This window comes from Schistocerca piceifrons, chromosome 1 (assembly GCF_021461385.2).
Source record: "Schistocerca piceifrons isolate TAMUIC-IGC-003096 chromosome 1, iqSchPice1.1, whole genome shotgun sequence".
Lineage (NCBI taxonomy): Eukaryota > Metazoa > Arthropoda > Insecta > Orthoptera > Acrididae > Schistocerca > Schistocerca piceifrons.
The window spans coordinates 930,846,463-930,858,304 of NC_060138.1; the positions used below are offsets into that span (position 1 = coordinate 930,846,463).

An 11,842-nucleotide genomic window follows, 5' to 3' on the forward strand; every position below is an offset into this window, starting at 1 on the left:
CTCAAGAACAGAACTAGGTTAATAATTGGCTCCTTTTACCGACCTCCCGACTCAGCAGCATTAGTGGCAGAACAACTGAGAGAAAATTTGGAATACATTTCACATAAATTTTCTCAGCATGTTACAGTCTTAGGTGGAGATTTCAATTTACCAGATATAGACTGGGACACTCAGATGTTTAGGACGGGTGGTAGGGACAGAGCATCGAGTGACATTATACTGGGTGCACTATCCGAAAATTACCTCGAGCAATTAAACAGAGAACCGACTCGTGGAAATAACATCTTGGACCTACTGATAACAAACAGACCCGAACTATTCGACTCTGTATGTACAGAACAGGGAATCAGTGATCATAAGGCCGTTGCAGCATCCCTGAATATGGAAGTTAATAGGAATATAAAAAAAGGGAGGAAGGTTTATCTGTTTAGCAAGAGTAATAGAAGGCAGATTTCAGACTACCTAACAGATCAAAACGAAAATTTCTGTTCCGACACTGACAATGTTGAGTGTTTATGGAAAAAGTTCAAGGCAATCGTAAAATGCGTTTTAGACAGGTACGTGCCGAGTAAAACTGTGAGGGACGGGAAAAACTCACCGTGGTACAACAACAAAGTTAGGAAACTACTGCGAAAGCAAAGAGAGCTCCACTCCAAGTTTAAACGCAGCCAAAACCTCTCAGACAAACAGAAGCTAAACGATGTCAAAGTTAGCGTAAGGAGGGCTATGCGTGAAGCGTTCAGTGAATTCGAAAGTAAAATTCTATGTACCGACTTGACAGAAAATCCTAGGAAGTTCTGGTCTTACGTTAAATCAGTAAGTGGCTCGAAACAGCATATCCAGACACTACGGGATGATGATGGCATTGAAACAGAGGATGACACGCGTAAAGCTGAAATACTAAACACCTTTTTCCAAAGCTGTTTCACAGAGGAAGACCGCACTGCAGTTCCTTCTCTAAATCCTCGCACAAACGAAAAAATGGCTGACATCGAAATAAGTGTCCAAGGAACAGAAAAGCAACTGGAATCACTCAATAGAGGAAAGTCCACTGGACCTGACGGGATACCAATTCGATTCTACACAGGGTACGCGAAAGAACTTGCCCTCCTTCTAACAGCCGTGTACCGCAAGTCTCTAGAGGAACGGAGGGTTCCAAATGATTGGAAAAGAGCACAGATAGTCCCAGTCTTCAAGAAGGGTCGTCGAGCAGATGCGCAAAACTATAGACCTATATCTCTGACGTCGATCTGTTGTAGAATTTTAGAACATGTTTTTTGCTCGAGTATCATGTCGTTTTTGGAAACCCAGAATCTACTATGTAGGAATCAACATGGATTCCGGAAACAGCGATCGTGTGAGACCCAACTCGCTTTATTTGTTCATGAGACCCAGAAAATATTAGATACAGGCTCCCAGGTAGATGCTATTTTTCTTGACTACCGGAAGGCGTTCGATACAGTTCCGCACTGTCGCCTGATAAAAAAAGTAAGAGCCTACGGAATATCAGACCAGCTGTGTGGCTGGATTGAAGAGTTTTTAGCAAACAGAACACAGCATGTTGTTATCAATGGAGAGACGTCTACAGACGTTAAAGTAACCTCTGGCGTGCCACATGGGAGTGTTATGGGACCATTGCTTTTCACAATATATATAAATGACCTAGTAGATAGTGTCGGAAGTTCCATGCGGCTTTTCGCGGATGATGCTGTAGTATACAGAGAAGTTGCAGCATTAGAAAATTGTAGCGAAATGCAGGAAGATCTGCAGCGGATAGGCACTTGGTGCAGGGAGTGGCAACTGACCCTTAACATAGACAAATGTAATGTATTGCGAATACATAGAAAGAAGGATCCTTTATTGTATGATTATATGATAGCGGAACAAACACTGGTAGCAGTTACTTCTGTAAAATATCTGGGAGTATGCGTGCGGAACGATTTGAAGTGGAATGATCATATAAAATTAATTGTTGGTAAGGCGGGTACCAGGTTGAGATTCATTGGGAGAGTGCTTAGAAAATGTAGTCCATCAACAAAGGAGGTGGCTTACAAAACACTCATTCGACCTATACTTGAGTATTGCTCATCAGTGTGGGATCCGTACCAGATCGGTCTGACGGAGGAGATAGAGAAGATCCAAAGAAGAGCGGCGCGTTTCGTCACAGGGTTATTTGGTAACCGTGATAGTGTTACGGAGATGTTTAATAAACTCAAGTGGCAGACTCTGCAAGAGAGGCGCTCTGCATCGCGGTGTAGCTTGCTCGCCAGGTTTCGAGAGGGTGCGTTTCTGGATGAGGTATCGAATATATTGCTTCCCCCTACTTATACCTCCCGAGGAGATCACGAATGTAAAATTAGAGAGATTAGAGCGCGCACGGAGGCTTTCAGACAGTCGTTCTTCCCGCGAACCATACGCGCCTGGAACAGGAAAGGGAGGTAATGACAGTGGCACGTAAAGTGCCCTCCGCCACACACCGTTGGGCGGCTTGCGGAGTATAAATGTAGATGTAGATGTTGATGTAGATGTAAATCTACGTGGATACTCTGCAAATCACATTTAAGTGCCTGGCAGATTATTCATCAAACAACCTTCACTATTCTCTATTATTTCACTCTCGTATAGTGCGTGGAAAGAACGACCACCGACATCTTTCCGTATGAGCTCTCTTTTCCCTTATTTTATTGTGGTGATCGTTTCTCCCTATGTAGGAACTGTGACCTCTCTGCCAGGAAGTCACTAGTCCAGTCACATAACGATATTCCATAAGCACGCAATTTCGCTACAAGCTGCTTGTGTGGTACAGTGTGGAAAGACTTCCAGAAATCCAGAAATGCGGAACCAATCTGAAATCCCTTGTCAACAGCACTCAACACTTCATGCAAATAAAGAGTAAGTTGTGCTTCACAAGAACGTTGTTTTATAAACTCATGCTGGCTGTATGTTCAATAGACCGTTTTCTTCAAGGTAATTCATAATGTTCGAACACAATATATGTTCCAGAATCCTACTGCATATCGACGTTAATGATATGGGCCTGTAATTAAGTGAATTACTCCTATTACCTTTCGAGAATATTGGTTTGACCTATGCCACTTTCCAGTCTTTGGGTACAGATCATGTGTCAAGCAAACAATTGAATATGATTGTTAAGTATGGAGCTAATGCATCAGCATACTCAGAAAGGAACCTAACTGGTAAACAGCCCAGACCAGAAGACTTGCCTTTGTTGAGTGATTTAAGTTGCTTCGGTACTCTGAGGATATTTACTTCTAGGTTACTCATGTTCGAAGCTGTTCTTGATTCGAATTCTGGAATATTTACTTCGTCTGTTTTTGTGAAGGCATTTCGGAAGGCTGTGTTTAGTAACCCTGCTGTGGCAGCACTGTCTTCGATAGTATCTCCATTGCTATTGCGCAGAGAAGGCATTGATTGTGTCTTGCCGCTAACATACTTCACATACGACCAGAATCTCTTTGGATTTTCTGCCAGGTTTTGAGACAAAGTTTCGTTATGGAAACTGTTAGAAGCATCTCGCATTGAAGTCCGTGCTAAATTTCGAGCTTCTGTAAAAGATTGACAATCTTGGGGATTTAGCGTCTGTTTAAATTTGGCATGTTTGTTTCATTGCTTCTGCAACAATGTTCTGACCAGGTTCGCAGGAGAGCTTCTGTAAAGTTTGGAAGGTAGGAGACGAGGTACTGGCAGAAGTAAAGCTGTGAGTACCGGCCGTGAGTCGTGCTTCGGTAGCTCAGTTGGTAGAGCACTTGCCCGCGTAAGGCAAAGGTCCCGAGTTCGAGTCTCGGTCGGGCACACAGTTTTAATCTGCCAGGAAGTTTCAATGTTCTGACCAGTTTCGTGAAACAAGGAGGACCAGCTCCGTCGTTAGTTAATTTATATGGTATAAATCTCTCAATTGCTGCCAATACTATTTCTTTGAATTCATGCCACATATGGTCTACACTTATATTATTAATTTGGAAGGAATGGAGATTGTCTCTCAGGAAGGCGTCAAGTGAATTTTTATCTGCTTTTTTGAATAGGTATATTTTTCGTCTATTTGGGGGTACAATATTCAGTCTCGCTACGACAACCCTGTGTTCACTAATCTCTGTATCCGTTTTGGTGCTCATTATTAACTCAGGATTATTTGTTGCTAAGAGGTCAAGTGTGTTTTCACAACCGTTTACTATTTGCGTGGGCTCCTTAACTAACTGCTCGAAATAATTTTCAGAGAATGCGTTTAGCACAATTTCGAATGATGTTTTATGTGTACCTCTGGAATTAAACATGAATTTTCGTCAACATATTGAGGGCAAATTAAAGTCACCACCAACTATAATCGTATGAGTCAGGTATGTGTTTGAAGTCAAACTCAAGTTTTCTTTGAACCTTCAGCAACTGTATCATCTGAATTGGGAGGTCGGTAAAAGGATCCAGTTATTATTTCATTCCAGTTGCCAACAGCGACCTCTGCCATACTAACTCACAGGAACTATCTATTTCAATTTCGTGAAAAGATAAGCTACTTTTAACAGCAACAAACATGCCCCAGTCAACCGTTTTTAGCCTATCATTTCGGAACACCGTTAGGTTCTTCGCAAAAATTTAAGCTGAGCTTATCTCTGGCATTAGCCAGCTTTCAGTGCCTATAATGATTTGAGCATCAGTGCTTTCTATTAGCGCCTGGAGCTCTGGTACTTTCCCAACACAGCAACGACAATTTACAACTATTATACCGATGATTCCTATATCTACGTTCTTCCTGTGTTTGGCCTGCACCCTTTGTGAGTGAAGCCCTTCTTGTGTTTTCCCTAGACCCTCTAACCTAAAAAATCGCCCAGTTCACGTCAAACAGTCCCTGCTACCAGTGTTGCCGTCTTCTGCATATAGTGGACGCTGACATATTCAGCGGACCCCTAAACCCAACCACACTTTGGCGCAAGTCGAGAAATCTGCAGCCTACATGTTCACAGAACCGTCTGAGCCTCTGACTCAGACCCTCCATTCTGATCTGTACCACAGGTCCACAGTGGGTCCTGTCGACAATGCTGCAAATGGTCAGCTCTGCTTTCATCTTGCAAGCCAGACTGGCAGCCTTTACCACTTTTGTTAGCTGCTCGGCCCCAAAGAGAGACTCTTCCAGTCCAAAGTGACACACACCATTGATACCGATGTGACCACCCACCTGCAGTTGGCTACACCCTGTGCTCTTCGTGGCATCTGGGAGGACCCATTCCACATCTGGAACGACTCCATCCTGTATGCACATGGAGTGCACATTGGTTTTCTTTCTCTTCTGGACAGCCATGTCCCTAAGGGGCCCCATAACGCGCCTAACGTTGGAGCTCCCAACTATCAATAATCTTACCCTCTGTGATTGTACGGATCTTGCAGGCTGAGAGGTTTCCTCTGAAACAGACATGCGACAGCATCTGGCTCAGTGACAGTGTCAGCCAAAGACAGCATATGGAACCTGTTTGTCAGACAAACCAGGAAAGCCTTACTTGCAGCCGCTGGGAAGTCTTTCGCCGCCTGCTACGCCCCAGGGCGACCTTCCACTCGACCACAGGTGAGGGGTCAACCTCAGTGCAAGCAGTAACTGGGCTGGCCACAGGTAAGGACAGATCGGAGGACTCAGATGTGCTAGACGTCCGTTGGATCCCCATAGTTGGACCACAACAGTGGTGCCTGTCCACTGCAGCCTAAAGCTCTGTAACCGAAGCCATCACAGCCTGAAATTGAGAGCGAAGTGTCACCAACTCAGCTTGCATCCATACACAATCGCAGTCCCTGTCCATACTAAAGACCGTGAAAATCTTAAACTATGTAGATAAACGCACTATCAGCGCAACTCTATTGTAGACCCTGATGAAAACGCAGGAACTGTGTCTAGCAAATTAGAGTAATACGCAGAGATTCAAAAATCTAACTACTGAAGCACTCATTTGAAACTAAATAATTCGCCTCTGTTTAGGAAGTTGTAATATGTCACAAAATCGGTTTACTTTCCGATGCAAACGAAAACGCGAGAACTGTGGCTATTAGATATTAAATTAACATGCATAAACTCAAGAAACTGAACTATTAAAGCACACAAATGATATTATAAAATTCGCTCCTGGTTAGTAACTCGTAAAAGTCACCATTTCGGTTACTTCCCTGTTGCTGCTTGTGTCTCAGCTGGCTCCTGCTGCATGACTGGTTGTGGTCACCTTATAAATTAACCATCATTGCCCACAGGAGATGATGATGATCATCCTGTAAACTGACCATCATTGTAACATCATCATGTTTGGGACAATTTGTTACAATTTTGCTGTAACATTGTGACTATAAGGGCAGTTTGTTACAATTTTGATTTAATATGTCGATGTATGGTTAAGTGTCCTATAGTCTCCACTGTATGATAACAGAAGATTACAAACGTTTTTTACTAGAAGGTAAAGTTAATACTCTAACTTGGGGGTCACTACAGTGTTTTACTGACTTTAAATAAGTTTTGGCTGAGCTAAGATGAAATTTTGTCAATAAAACTATTGTGTTTTGGAGCAATAGCACAGTTTATTAATAAGAAAATTCAGCCTATAGGTATTGCTGTAAATGAGGCTGAAGACTTACTTACAAGGGAAACTCCCAATCGCATCCGCTCAGATATAGTGGTAAGAGGGGCCAGTGGACAGCTGATCAAAAACTAAACACAGATGAAGCATGAAAACAGGAAGAAAGTGTACTTGACTGTGAGAAAAAAGAAGAATAGAAACACTGAACGGTCCAAGTACAAGAAGTAAAATATAGAGCACCAGTGAAGAGAAATAGCGTCGTCATTAAGTAGTTACGATGTTGGACTGCCAAGTGAGCGAGCTGTGTTCAAACCTTCCTCATGCCAACTTTTTTGTTTTTCACTGTTCACTTTATTCAAATTTGTGTCTGTGTCATGGTGTGACATCCATTTGCAACAGCGAGGTGTAAAGCAGGGGCCTACAATGATAGTTGATTCTGCGCAGCTAGTCTATTAGCAGCCAAAAGGAAGTGATTTTCAAATGGGAACTGCAAATGCTTGATGACAAGGTGACAAGTCAGCCGAATTCTCCACCAGAAAGTACGTCTAGTGTGTTATACAAGACATTAGTGAGAGTATGTGTGCATATGATAGGAATCTCTTATCGATGCACCTAATTTCTACAACTGGTAAGTGAGCGAGATACGCCTCCCTGCCTGACAAAGATGTTTGTTTGGATGTGAATGTAATCACTCCAAGGAAATGATGAATACATAATAGGTTCTCACATAAGCTGCAACAAATGAATGCAACAGTTTCACAATCAAACCATTTCTCTATGCTCTGTCAAAACATATGTTTTTAACGTTTTTGAAGTTGCATTCCTCTTTGGAAGTCTGACTTTTGAATTCCTTTGTTGTAACATAGTTCATACCCATTTAATTGTTTTCATTTTTGTAAGACTTCTATGTTGCATCTCATCTGCTCTCACTGTTCATCACATTTACTTACCACTAAACCTGAGGGAGTTTCTATAGGGAGTTTCTTTTGTTAGAAAAATGAAGTGCTTAGATAAAGAATGATTAACTTACTCCATGGTGTTAGATCATAGCTAAGTTGCCAATTGTAACAAGACTGTAGGATTATGATATTAGGAAACATTCAATAGCTCCACCTTCCAAGAAGGTTTTATTACTGATTTGGATAATCACCATTTGACATATCAACAAAAGCTTTTGCTGATGCTAGGCATTATGATCTTATTGCAATGCCAAATGCCTTCAAAGTGTGGGAAAATCTACAGGTGAATGGTGGACTAGCTAAAATGGGCTGCAAGTGTAGTGTACATTAAGCCTTAAGTTGGATCAGCATTAATTTTGTAATGTTATAGAACTAATTTTTACGTATTTTTGTTTCTTTAATGTGTGATGCCAAGACTGAGTTATGCTCAATGAATGGGAATGAGCGTTTGGCGTCATTGGCCAGGAGGCCCCTTACGGGAAAGGTTCGGCCGCCTTGGTGCAGGTCTTATTATATTCGACGCCACATTGGGCGACCAACGCGCCAGATGGGGATGAAATGATGATGAAGACAACACAACACTCAGTCCCTGAGCGGAGAAAATCCCTGACCCAGCCAGGAATCGAAACCAGGCCCCCTAGGACAGCAATACGTCACGCTGATAATTCAGCTATTGGGGCGGACATTAAGCTCAATGACTAACATATAATTTATTGAAGTAGTGCCAATAAGGCACCTGCATATATTCTACTAAGCAATAGAGACAATTTAGATGTGGAAATATTTAATCAGAGAGTTCATATTGTGCCTGCAAATTGTGTTGGAGACACTGAACTTTGGATCTCAACAAGTGTTGCTTCATCTGTAAGCCTTATCAGTACAGCAAATCTCTAAATCGTATGTATTTTTTTATCCTGTAGAACATTTAAGCTACGACAGTAGTGCCAGGTGGATCTGTACTCGAAATCTTATGTAATTTGAGAAATAATATAATTTTTATTTTGATGGAGAATTCGAATTTTTATTTTCAGTCAGAGATCTGTGATTGTACTTGTGTATAATTATAAATAACCTCCATGTGTTTTGTACACAAAATCTTCACTTATTTTGATACATAATTTAATTCCGCTTAAATATTGTATTTTTAATACATCGATCTTTCATCTCTATCTCGTTCCACCATTAACTATTAACTCTGGCCATATTTCATCTCTGTCTTGTTCAACCACTATTTTTGTCCACATTGTAAGTAAACTTTCCGTATTCCATGTTTTGTGTATTACGAGAAATTGCAGTTTATAAAGAACTCTTCAAAACACCTTCTTCCCATGCTATGCTGGCACCTAGTCAGTTCGTTTGCCTGGGTCTAAAATGTGTTGTTTTACACTTCATAGTTTAGAGCTTTACGATTAGATTATGACATTATTTAGTAATAGATTATGGAAATACAGTGTGTAAAGTTTTAAAGAGTCCTGGCACCATAGTTATGATCGAGAAATGTTGCACTCTTCCTCGTAAGGTTGATTTTGTACATTATAGGCCTAGTTTCAGTGCAATAAAAAGCAATACTAGCGTGCCAATAAGATCAATTACATTTTTTCTAGTGTAGAACATGATACTTTATCTTCTTCTCCCCACCCCTAAAATGTAGCTTGATAAAAAGTGATGCATTGCTGAAAAATATCTAAAATGTCAGCTATTGATGCATTATTGGGAAACCTCTAAAATGTCAGCTGATGTCAGTTTGTGCTATGAACCACCAATAACTTGCCTCAGATCAAAATGCCAATACTCTCTATGTGTTTTGATACAGATTTCAGATTTGGAGATGCCATTTTAACCCTTGAAATAATCACTGTTTTTTCACACACATATGCACTTGTGTGTTTGTGTGTGTGTGTGTGTGTGTGTGTGTGTGTGTTTGTGTGTGTGTATCCATTGCTGATGCATTTTTTCACAATATGAGGAAATAATATTAATATAAACACTGTGCTGCTGTCACATTTTTGCAGACTTAAGTGTTGAATTAACATTGAAACACTTGAAAAAATCATAGAACAATTCTAATGTCAAAATATTTAAATGAGTCTCCACTGTGACTTACACCAAGTGTAGGCCTAACAACGAAAATAACTGCAGTCTTTCAGTAGCTGCATAATCCAGAAAGCCTATTTGATCATGTGCTTCCCTCCTTAGCTTGGTATCATACCCAACATGTATGTGTATGTGTGCAGTTACAGGCTTGGTCAGATTAATTTTTGTACATAGTCTCATTTAGGACTAAAACTGACTTAACTACCTGTTGAGGATGTTAGTTTTACCCACATATGTTCTGTAACAATTTAGAGTTAGAAATAGAATTGGGATGCTTAATTTGACAGTGTACACTCATTACATGCATGCTTGTATTAGTGTAAATAAAGTTACGGCACTTCACATAAACATTGCATATTTTGTATTGCTGACATATTTTTTGCAGACTTTTAGACATTGCATTAACTTGTGACACCTGACAAGCATCGTAAACCTATTTAAGAGTGGAAAATATTTAATCTGAGGTCTGTTGTGGCTTACACCAGGTTTTTTGTAGAGATTGATTTATGGACGCTCACAATCCCTGCTTAACCTGTGTGTGTGTGTGTGTGTGTGTGTGTGTGTGTGTGTGTGTGTTTTACTGACAAGTTTTAGAAGTGGAAATATTGCAATTTACAACCTTTATGTATCTTTTTAGATAAATACATTTGAACATGGTGCAAAAAATTCAGATCATTCAGATGCTTTTGAGCAGATCCATGATGGATGCTTTGGTGTTACGATGTTGCCAGCTATTTCATTTTAGTGCCCACTAAAACAGTAGGGTGCTATTGCGTTTTTCATTTTAGTGGTGGGCAAAATACTAGGTACTGATTGGTGGGGGGCGGTAGGGGTAGGGAGAGGAGAAGGGGAGGAGTTACAAAGCACAGCTGCGCTAGTTCTGCCATCTTGGATATTTAAATGTCTCTACTCTACCATCATACTACCACTCTTCCATTCGAATAGACCTTGGAAAGCAAAACATATCAACCAACTGTTGCATCATCCACAACCGATAGGGCTCACTGGATGTGGATATGGAAGGGCAGGTGGTCAGTACACTGGTGTCAGTTTTCAGGTCCAGAGCTGCTACTTCTCAGTCAAGAAACTGCTGAATTGGCCCTCTGCCATCTTGCATTTTAAATTTCCCACTATCACCATCTTACATTTTTTAATTTCCGATTACCGCCATATTGCATTTTTTAAGTTTCTCAACACCACCATCTTGCATTTTTCAATTTCCCAGCACTGCCATCGCCAATTTTCAAGTTTCCCACCAGTACCATCTTGCATTTTTGAATTTTCTGTCATTCCCATCTTGTATTATTTGACGACTGCAGAGCTGACTAATGGTGGATGCTTGAACTAAGGCCTGTATAGTTGGTAGATATCCTACTTCCAACATCTGTTTAATTGTAAATTCCACTGTATATCCAATACTTTTGAAATTTCATCTCCTGGAGGAGGATGGTAAAATTTACAATCAGTATCGAAGATAATAATTTATCTAGTTACATCAGGCTGCTAGAATGTTTGACGAATGTATGATTGGCCTCTGACAAAACAATGGGAGCAAATTTATCGAAAATTGTGCCATTTTCTCATCAAGTTCGAGGCATTGGTAAGATAATGGACAATGACTAGATGGTTGTGATCATGCAAAGTGGACTTCCAGCAGACTTCCAACCCTTGATTACGTCTATTGCGTATTCAAGTGTCAATATTGCTGATGATTTAGTGAGTCAATTGTTAACTCAAGAATCAATGAAACATCAATTTGGTGCCACAAATGAAACAACAGATTCGCTGCTGGCAGGTCGAGCCGGACACTAAACACCATAACGTAATTGCTATACATGAAATCACAAGTTGTTTAAATGTTATAATGTCAGAAAATTGGTCATAAGGCGAGTTAGTGTGGAACTAAGAAGAAACCACATAAATCTTCATATTCTGTGAATACCGAGAAAACTGAAAACGTAAGTGCATTGATGGCTCTAACTACATCTTTGTATAATGATGATGACTGGTACATAGTGTTGTGTCCCTTGGTACAAACTACCAAATTAAAAGTAGGAATTAATTATAATGTCGAAGATTTATACTGAAAACAAGGTGAAACGTAACTCAGCGTAATCAGTCGTGTCCAGATCCACAGCCAAAGTTCATCTCTTGTAAACAGTATCACAGTAACAGTTTCGCGACTGAGAGGAGACCTGCTCCATACTCCAGGAGGCCCACCAGACG

General features: G+C 40.6%; 1 non-coding gene across 1 annotated transcript; it reads left to right on the forward strand.

The window, feature by feature from the left end:
- Nucleotides 1–3,739: 3,739 nt before the first annotated feature.
- Nucleotides 3,740–3,814, forward strand: Trnat-cgu. Its single transcript has one exon. It is a non-coding gene; the product is annotated as a tRNA-Thr (tRNA).
- The last annotated feature ends 8,028 nt before the right edge of the window (nucleotides 3,815–11,842 follow it).